Source organism: Brachycentrus maculatus, unplaced genomic scaffold (genome assembly GCF_059751285.1).
Source record: "Brachycentrus maculatus isolate JH-2025_06_01 unplaced genomic scaffold, ASM5975128v1 h1tg001785l, whole genome shotgun sequence".
Lineage (NCBI taxonomy): Eukaryota > Metazoa > Arthropoda > Insecta > Trichoptera > Brachycentridae > Brachycentrus > Brachycentrus maculatus.
Genome location: NW_028282378.1, coordinates 1 through 9,964, shown reverse-complemented (window position 1 = coordinate 9,964; position 9,964 = coordinate 1). Strand labels below are relative to the sequence as shown.

General features: G+C 39.3%; 1 pseudogene; it reads right to left on the bottom strand.

Moving 5' to 3' along the window:
• Window positions 1–5,698: 5,698 nt before the first annotated feature.
• Window positions 5,699–6,415, bottom strand: LOC148298633 (extracellular signal-regulated kinase 2 pseudogene; annotated as a pseudogene).
• Between the last annotated feature and the right edge of the window lie 3,549 nt (window positions 6,416–9,964).

Genomic DNA, 9,964 nt, shown 5'->3' with positions numbered 1-9,964 from the left:
TCCCCCAACCCCAACCCCAACCCCAACCCCAACCCCAACCCCAACCCCAACCCCAACCCCAACCCCAACCCCAACCCCAACCCCACAAATCAATATAAATCACTCATAAACACAACAGTTATTTGAATAATTATCAGGCATCTCGATATCTAGGCATTCAAATATAAAAATAAAATCCTTGGGAAACACACCAAGTAAAAAATGCCCTTAATTGTTTAATTTGTTAATTGTATAACTTCAAAATAACCCACGGACGGTTCAGCAAAGGCTCTACCCGATGATCAGAGAATGCAAGTGACATCGTTACTGGACTAAGATCCTCCTCAGGATCTCCAGGTCCCTCGTCTGGTCTTATAAGCTCAATGCCACTCATTTAAAGACTGATTAAGTCAGGATCTGAAATAATCTGTATCCCCCCATATAAAAATAAATTATCTTTGATCGAGCTCAGAGCTCATTTTAAATTACACATCGAACAATCGAACAACAAGGAACGAATCAGGAGACGAACTAGAAACTTAGATATCGCCTGATATGCTTAAAATTAAAAAGCAGGCAATGTAACAACAGAAGTCCAGACATCTATAATGTTTTCATTGGGATATCATTATAAGATTTCTAGTATGTGAGCCATATGATAACAGTTGGCATTCATTCAATCATTTTTAAAATTTATCTAAAAATGGATACTTATCCCCATATTTTTCGATGTGCGATTTCAGCTGTTCTCTCTGCTAAAGCAAGTGCTCAGGAATTTTATCATACACGTCGTCGAAAAGGCTTGTAATTGTCGGGAATTTATGCTTTTGGCATCGATGCAGTGCTTACTTCACATCCGAGCTGGCTTTCGCTCTTTACTCTTCTTCATTTGGGATATCGTTGTGCTTGACTTCTCGCAGAAACTTGTATAGCCGCTGAATGGGATCATTCTTTTATTTCCACTCGTTTCCTTCGTTTTCTGGTCGATACAGTTTGGAGTTATCCGAAGTAGAATGATCTCCAACTCGATAGGTCATAAACTACAAGAAATAAGGTTCTTTTTTTTCAAGTATGTAGTTTCTTGCGAATCTGGTTGCTTCGATGCAAGCTAGAGCGTCATTTCCATCGACTCTACTGCTCGCAATCCCAGTCGAAATCGCCTTGGGGATAATTCCATCGGACGCGTATTGGTCCGATGATGGGGTTGAAATAGCATATTTGTTATTTCTGCAGATGAACAAGGTCTGGGATTTCAGAGTGGCAGCGAAGTTCAGAGCAGTAGAAAAGTCCCCCTCACTTGCAGCTCCTTCTCCGAAATAGACAGCGCAAATCTTTTTCTCTCCTGCAGTCCTAAATGCGTATCCTGTACCGGAAGCTTGCGGAACTTGAGTCGCTGCAATAAAACCGATAATTACTGAGCGGAGATGAAACTGTGATATTGTTTAACTCCTTCGAGCCATAGTGAACAGGCATCTGCCTACCCTTACCTCCATCCATAACGTTGCCCATGCATTGATTGATTATCTGATCGATGGTATAGCCTCTCCAGTAGTGAGCTCCTTGTTCTCTGTACTGAGTGTAAACCCAGTCCTAGGGCTTGAGAGCCGCTGCCGATCCGACAATGCAGGCATGCTCTCCAAACGAGGTCATATAAAATGATATTTTGCCTACAAATGTTGAGTGACATACCTTGGGCTTTTACTTTGAGGAGAATATCGTCCATTTGATCAACAAAAATCATAGTCTTCAGAATCTTCACTAACTAGTCGCAGTCGTATTTTATTTTGGTGCTAACTAGTTTCCCATTAAAGTCATATGCCCGAAAAGTCGGCACTTTATTAAACTAGGTTTGTGTCTTCAGCTCGGTCGTGTATTCAAGGGACCCGTATGTCCTTTTGAACTGAGCTAACAAACTGCTTGAATTGTAGAAAGCTCTGCGTATCATTTGTGATATCTATTTATAATTTGCTATTCAATTTATCATATTGTTAAATTTTTTCATTAAATAGCCAAATCAGGAAATGACCTCAATTAGCTTGGTCGGTTCAATTCCTTGGATTGACGATCAACCCAAAAGGAATAGCCAGAAAGGTGCCTATCATAATTCCAACTTGTAGAAGAATGCCGCCAAGGACCCCAGCATATTTTTTATACTCCCCTTAAGACTTTTCAAATGCGAGAATGAAAGAGCCATCTACGTAATAAAAAGTGTACTAATAACCAGGCCATTGGTTAAAGCGAATAGAAACATGTCAAAATAGGGGAAAATGTCATTATGTAGCAAGATGTCGGGTTCGAAGCGCTTTTTGGAGAGGACGATCATTGTGTAAAAGAATAAGAGTCTGCTGAAGAGAAGGTATGTTATGCTTGTGGAGTTGAATGACTTTCGGAAATCTCCTAGTATTTTTCCAAAGAAATCCCCGAAGCCGTACGCCAAGTTCATCATGAGAATCGACCAGGCCGGCGAGAGACTCGTCGTTGGAGAGAACCCAATGTTGATGAAGAGCAGAAAAGTTATGATAAAGTTGACCATAATATATAGGGGATAGGGATGAACTGCAAAACAAGTGTCCCAGAGCCATTGGAAATATGATTTTTACTCACTGACGATAGATTCGCCTATTAGAGAGGTTTATTACTATTTCTTCGAGGAAGATTCTAGCACTTTTTTCTTATACAATTTGGTGTTGTAAAACTTGTAGTTGAGAAACAGGCTCCAAAAGTTAAAAAAAAGTGCAATAACGACATAGACGATTATGCCTGTCGAGCCTGAAGAAGTCTCACCGAAAATTGCCGTCAGTATAATTTGTAATAAGGTGAGAGAAAGCCCACTCGCTGCAGTTCCTATTGTATATCGAGATACAGTTTTTTGCCCCAAATAGTTTATCATCGCGAAAAAGGAAAGTTGCGAAAAATTGTTAAATGATCCTAAAAATAAACAGACGACAAGACTGAACCAAAAGCCAACGATATTTGATTCTCCTTTGAAAACTAAGCTTAATATCAAAAGAAGCAAAACTCCAAGGTTGGTCCCAATAATGCCTGCAATGACGAGCATTTTGTAGCTGTATCTTAGAGTCAGGAAATTGAAAGACAAGCTTACAATGACATATCCAATGAAGACTGGCACAGGGAAGTACAAAAACACATTCATATTCGGATATATTTCATCAAAGTAATTGAAGGAGACCAAGATTACATTCCACCCCAATAACGATGATATGCCATTCAAGAAGAATAAATTGTCCAATCGATTTGGTGAGTATTTTCCATGATTGGCTTCGTGCTCAGCTATATAAGTTTACTCCTCATTTTCTATCAGCTATTCAGTCATTGATTTGATATTAAATAGATATAATCTTCTCCAATCTCCAATTATTATGAACTCAGTATTGAAGCCAATCTATCTATCTAAAATATTTGACACGATATCAAACTTAAAAACTTAAGTTGATAATTAATTGTAGTATTATTATTTATAAGAAAAAGCAATGAATTCGTACTTTTTCCCGAGGACGAGCTTCTTCCGAAAAAGAAACCAAAAAGAAGCCAAATAAATTCGTAACCCCCTGCCTGAGCATCTTCACACAGTCTTTGCAATCAATGCCCGCTGTGCCATGAGCAAAGATCATGAATTTCCGATTAAGCATCACTCCACTGAAGCATCCAAACTCTTTAATCTCTTCCAAGATGAATCGAAATAAAAATAATTCGCAAAAGCTAAAAACATCAGGGGATTATAAACTAAGAGAAAGTGGACAAAGCTGAACAGGCAATGCAGAACTCTTGAAGTGACAGGGATTCAAAAATACCCTTCCATCGCTTTAAGTGCCCACAAATCTCGAGAGATTCAAACAAGTCATGGGCGAGTGAGTTCATTGAGCCATCATAAAAACTAAGAGCTGAAACGGAAGCACAACGAGATGAGTGATGCTGCAATTGTAAGCTTGAGACTAAGAAAGAGATTATCGAAATAGAGCCAGCCCTTTAAAGGTTGGGAGATTGTGAACGAAGAATATTCAGACTTTTTCAGCTGAAGCATCTCAAAGCTTTGATTTTAATAAAGATGTAGTACTGAGTGATATTTACAATGACAATCAGTATCAAATGACAAAGTATTATTTGGCCAGTATCTATTCGAGGTCCATGCTAAAGATATCCGTATTGATGTTGAATTCATTCTTTTAATTGTTTTTAATCGGTTGCTACTCCTCTTCCGGTAATTTCAGCTTAATGGCAGCTTTTATTGGAGCTGGAACAGTCCTTTCCTTTTCGTCTTCGCTTTACTACAGATTATCATATTAAATAAAACAGTTTTAACCTTCTAGCTCCGATAATTATGAATCATCCAACTATTCCATTTGCTAAATCCTATTTTATATATGAAGCCTCTACATTTATTATACTAGATCAATGCAGGGTTAGATTTCCTCTAAATAAGCGAGATTGTAGGCATTGTGTTGCTACTTGCGGCTTGTTTACAGTTCTTTGATTGTTATTGAAGCTTTGGGAAGCTTTGACTAATTTACAGATTGCAGTTTGATGTGGGTATTTTTAAGTTGATTCTGAGAGTCGCTATTTGAAATACGCCCTGGATTCGTGTTGACTTTAATTTAATTTTTCAGTTTTTTTCCATGGATCATGGCGTTGGCTTCCTATTTGAATCGGTATAATAATTTATAAATATTAAAAATCTAACCATCGCCAATAGCTCTTTAAAATATACCACCTTTCCCAATAATATATTGTACGCATTCTTCTTTCGCTACTTTGACACGAAAATTGCAAAGTATTGTCTAAATAAAACAATTCTTACCCTACCATTAAGAGTTGACCTATGGCTATATTCATCATGAAGGTCATGAATGCTAATATGAATATGATATTATAACTGTATGTATTAGGTGATTAAGCCACATAGATACTCCGAACATAGGATATATTTTTATCATTTTTATGGCCCAGTTTCAGTCTTATTAATAATGTATTTTGAAGATTTGAACAGAGGCTTAAGAGCCTCCCGGTTAAATGTATACTTCGGAGAATTATACCCAACAGGCGCCTTCTATTGATGGGCATTAATTCCGTATTTTGGAGAGTGCATGGCTTTGCTACTTATATAAGTGACTTTTCCGAGGCTCTTTTGATCGAATGAATTGCTTGATCCTACAACTTAGGTTTTGCTCATCGGCTTATATTATAAATTTTTGTCATTCGGTAAAACTTGTGTCATGGTCATTAGCTTTGGTTGGTAGACATTCTTCGCAGACATTGCAGACCTCAACGTATGCTTCTCCACTGGCTTATACTACACTTAGGGGTGCTATGAAGTGTTGGAGGTCATCTTGGAGAAGGAACTTGATTTTTTAGGCCCTGTTTTAAACATGTCCCCGACGGAACTTGGCCTCTTGGTCCCATAAATGCAGCCCCGATATTCTTCAACGCTGAGCTTCTTGTTGTCATTGATTGATGTACGGATGTCTTTGGCGCAACAGATCTATTAGGCTTCTTTTTTAAAGGGTATTACAACTTCGTGGTTTAGAATTTAATTGATGGTTATTCGTTTCTTGGGATTAAAGGTGAGCATTTTCATAATGAGGTCAGAAAACATGGGCGGGAATTCTTTCAAGAAGATTTTATTGGTCGAAGCATGTGATCCTATTTTGCACTCTTTCAGCATCGATTTAGCAACTTAAGATTAAAGGCTTTCTATTTAGTCTTATTGAGGATAGCCCGAAAATGATATGATTTTATCGATTTGGTCGGATGTTGAGACTCCTGGAAACAACGGTTTCTGTGCTAATATCTCGTAGATGATACACCCAAAACTCCAGATATCCGCAGGAGTGGAGTAGGATTTAGAGCCCAAAAGGACTTAAGGGGCCCGGTACCATCGTGTCGCCACTCCTTCGGTGAGATTGAGGTTAGTTTCATCGTCGGGAGTCAGGGACCTAACCAGTCCGAAATCGCATAGCTTTATTGTGCAGTTTGAGTTGATCAAGACGTTCGATGGCTTCAAATCTCGATGGATAATTGCACCAGTGTGCAGATACTTGAGGGCTTTGGCGAGCTGATAAATTATGAACCGAGTATGGACTTCCTTCAAAATTCCTTCGGCTATCACATTATGCAGGTCTGCTTCCATAAACTCGAATATGAGATAGACATCCTTATTGTTCTCGGCCCTGATCGTTTCGTAAAGTTTGATAATGTTGGGGTGCTCGGTCTGCCTTAGGATTTCTATTTCGCGATAAGTTCGTTGGGCGTCAGTGGAGTGCTGGAAGGCATCAAATATCTTTTTGAGGGCGTATATTTTTTTGCTAATTCGGTCCTCAATCTTCCAAACGTGGCCGTACGCGCCTGAACCAACCTTCTTTAAAATGTTAAACCGCCTGAGAATATGCTTCTCAACCTGAGTCCCACTAGCCTGATCCATGCAATAAGCTAATATAAAATTAATCACACCAAATTATTGACTCATAACGTGATAAAATTATCATTACGCTCCCTCGTTTCCATCAACTGACCGGATGATATATTTGTATAAATCTTAATGACTAAATCGCGGAATGAGCGAATAATCTTGTGACAGAAGTATAAAATTCAGTTTATTTGTTTATAGCCACAAGTAGGCAAAAATTGCATATAAAGTGAATATGGAAACTGACTGTTTTGCGATGGGGAAATAACTTGAACCATAAATATATAGATATTTACCAACAAACTCACCCATTATTACCACAACTATATAGACTATTAAGGATTTATGGCTTTATTGATACAATCAAGGTGCTCAATAAGATAATTAAAACATCCAATGAACAAAAGGTAAATGAGTAAGCGAACGAGTTATATTTTGTGAATGCTGACTCTAATTTGGCTATGCTCACTATGTGTATTGTGTATTATTCGGATAAATACACATAAGCCGATGCTCAGCATTTGAAACTACTAATTATGAAAGTGAATCCATTTTATATTCAAAGTCGAATGTGGCAGGTGATGGCTTTAACTGTGCACAGATGAAATCTTCACATAGCAAGAAGAGTAGGCTATAAATGCATGAGGAAATAAGGATAAATTTGATAAATGAGTTAATTTATACAGTAAGCATTAACATGTTATATAATGTAAGGGTCTGTCATGCGAATGCTGCTGATCAGTGGAGGCGTGAGAATTTCATTTTTCGAGGACAGCAAAGGAAGTTCGCTGCCATCTGACAACTTAATCCGGGATTTATTTTATGCATTAAGAATTGGATGCGAACTCACACTATCTGAATAAGGTTAACGTTTAGAAGAGTAATCAAACAATTAAAGATTTCCATCGGGTGCTTGACAGGCTCATTGCCATCTCGGGGTAATCCTCAACAATTCGTGATTGCCGTATGGTTGGATTGCTTGACTCCCTCGCATGGAAAAAAGAGCACGCTTATCCGTTCATACAGTAGCCCCTTACGCTAAAGTCCCAACAGCGCTACTCACTCTCTTCTTCCTCTTCGAAGCTGGCCAACTCCAAAAAACCTTTTCGGGGGCTTGACGCTGGGGACTCGTTGGTGGAAAGGCGACTCTGAGTCGATTTCAGCACGAGAACCTAGATTTCTGGGTCATATCCGTGCTTTGGGGAGAATTAGTCCTCGCGCTGAATTTGCATTATCGATGCTTCCTGGCTCATTACTCTGAAATATAATGAATTTATTGATTATTTCATAATAAAATTAAATTAAACATGGGGATCGTAGGTGGTAATCTCTCCCTCCAGCAACTCAATCATACTGCCTCGGAATAATCTCTAATTTAGTTGCGATTCATTGGCTTTCTGATGAGCTGTTCCAAGTATTTGCCACAAACATGGCTCTATAGCGAGTTTTGGGCTCGAACACGCTTATAATATTACTTCATAACCCTCATTTTTTAGTTATTACTACAATTTTGGGATTGTTCGTAACTTTGCATAAACTGAAATAAATTGCGAATAAAATAAGCATTAAATTGAAGTACATTAATCCGAACCCGAAAGAAAATAATTTGATCGATAATTGGCTTCTTTAGTATTAGGCCCTATCTTCAGATTATTCCCCTATATAATGAGCAATAATGGAGAAGTGGCATGAGATGCAACTGAGAAATGCTGCTATGAAAGTGCAACCGAATAAACTTATAGATATATAAATCTATTAAAATCTGATAAGTAATACGGATGATCTGTCTAATAATTCACAGTCCATGCATAATTATACTGATGTAGCCAATCGAATCAGATTTATACAAACAGCCGAGCTTCCATGTTGGCGAGAACATTGATATGCTCGATTGCGTCAAGAAATGGATGAATGCTGAAATTAGGTTTGTCGGCAATGGCACGATCTATGTTCACTACTCGGGCTGGGCGGCCAAGTATGATGAATCTGTCTCCATCAGCTCCGATCGCATATTGAAACAATGGCAGTCTGGACAACCTATTCGCCTTAATAATCGTATCGATGCTTACCATCCACTTCGAGGGTGGTTGGAGGCTCGCGTTGTTTAAATTTAATAGCCTTCTGCATAAAATGGCAACTTTGTGGATCTCACCAAATGCTTCGTTAAAGTCCACTATTTTAATTACCACAAAAAGTATGACGAGTGGCTCAAGCTCGATGATCAGAACCGGATCAGAATAATTGGTGAGAAATCAAGGGCGTACGGGATGGGCAAAAACCGTAAAAAATCGACAACCAAACTCTCGGAGATGCTGTCAAGTACATTAATTATAAAGCAGAACTCATCGAGGAAAAGGCCAAGGTCTTGCAGGCAAAGCTAGACGAAAAAAATTGGATCATCAAGCCAAGTGGGGGTGATGGCAACTGTCTTTTCAGGTCTGTTTCAGATATCTTGTACGGGAGCGAAGAACATCACTTTGAAATTAGAAAAATTTGCATGGATTATATCTCCTTCGAAAAGGAATTTTTTGAAAACTATGTCGAGGGCGACATTCAAGAGTACATCTAAGACAAGCGCAAAGATGGCTCATGGGGAGACGACGTAGAAATCCAAGCACTCTCAGAGATCTATGCTCGGCCTATATAAATCTATGTTTTTAGTGATTCTCCAATTCGAACCTTTCATGAAGAAAACGAAAGCAACATCGAGCCTCTTCGCCTTAACTATGTGGGGACTTGCCATTACAACTCCATCAAGCACAAGTAAAGAATTAATGAAGGCTTAATGCAGTGCAAGTTTGGCGATTTCGAAAGGCTTTTCCTCTCAACCTACCAAGCATAGATGGGCAACATCGCGAGAAACAGGAATTTATTCTCGAACTGCAACAGGCTGGATGACACGATAGGTGAGCAGCTAGAAGCAGAAAAGCGCGAGGAGACCAAGATGTAGGACGAGCTGACTAAGGCACTATAAATATCGGAAAACTAGGCAATCCTCGAGCAGATAGAAGACGCGGAGCTGAGGTAGTTCCAAAACAAGTACGAACAGTAAAAACTCAACGAGGAAATCCGAAGAATCGAGGAGAAGTAAATGTAATAAATAAAGAAACTCTCGCAACAGTAACAGAAGCGCCAGGAGTCAGAGCAGCTCAGATAGCTGGAGAAGCCCTATTGGTTCGATATCATTAAGGCCCAAGGCTACTCCGACAAGTAAATATGGTTCGCGATCGAAGTCAAGGGGCTGGATCCGGACGGCGTCCAGAATTTTTTATTGGATAATATGATGTGACTACTCATTCGAGATATACTACTGATGGCTATTGGATCTATTGGATATATTGGATATATTGTATATTGTAAAAAACAGATTTTTGTCATCAGGATTAATTAATTTGCTCGCAAGGGTTGGGGTTGGGGTTGGGGTTGGGGTTGGGGTTGGGGTTGGGGTTGGGGTTGGGGGGGTTGGGGTTGGGACCTTACTTGAGTCCTTCGGGGTTGGGGTTGGGGTTGGGGTTGGGGTTGGGGTTGGGGTTGGGGTTGGGGTTGGGAGGGTTGGGGTTGGGA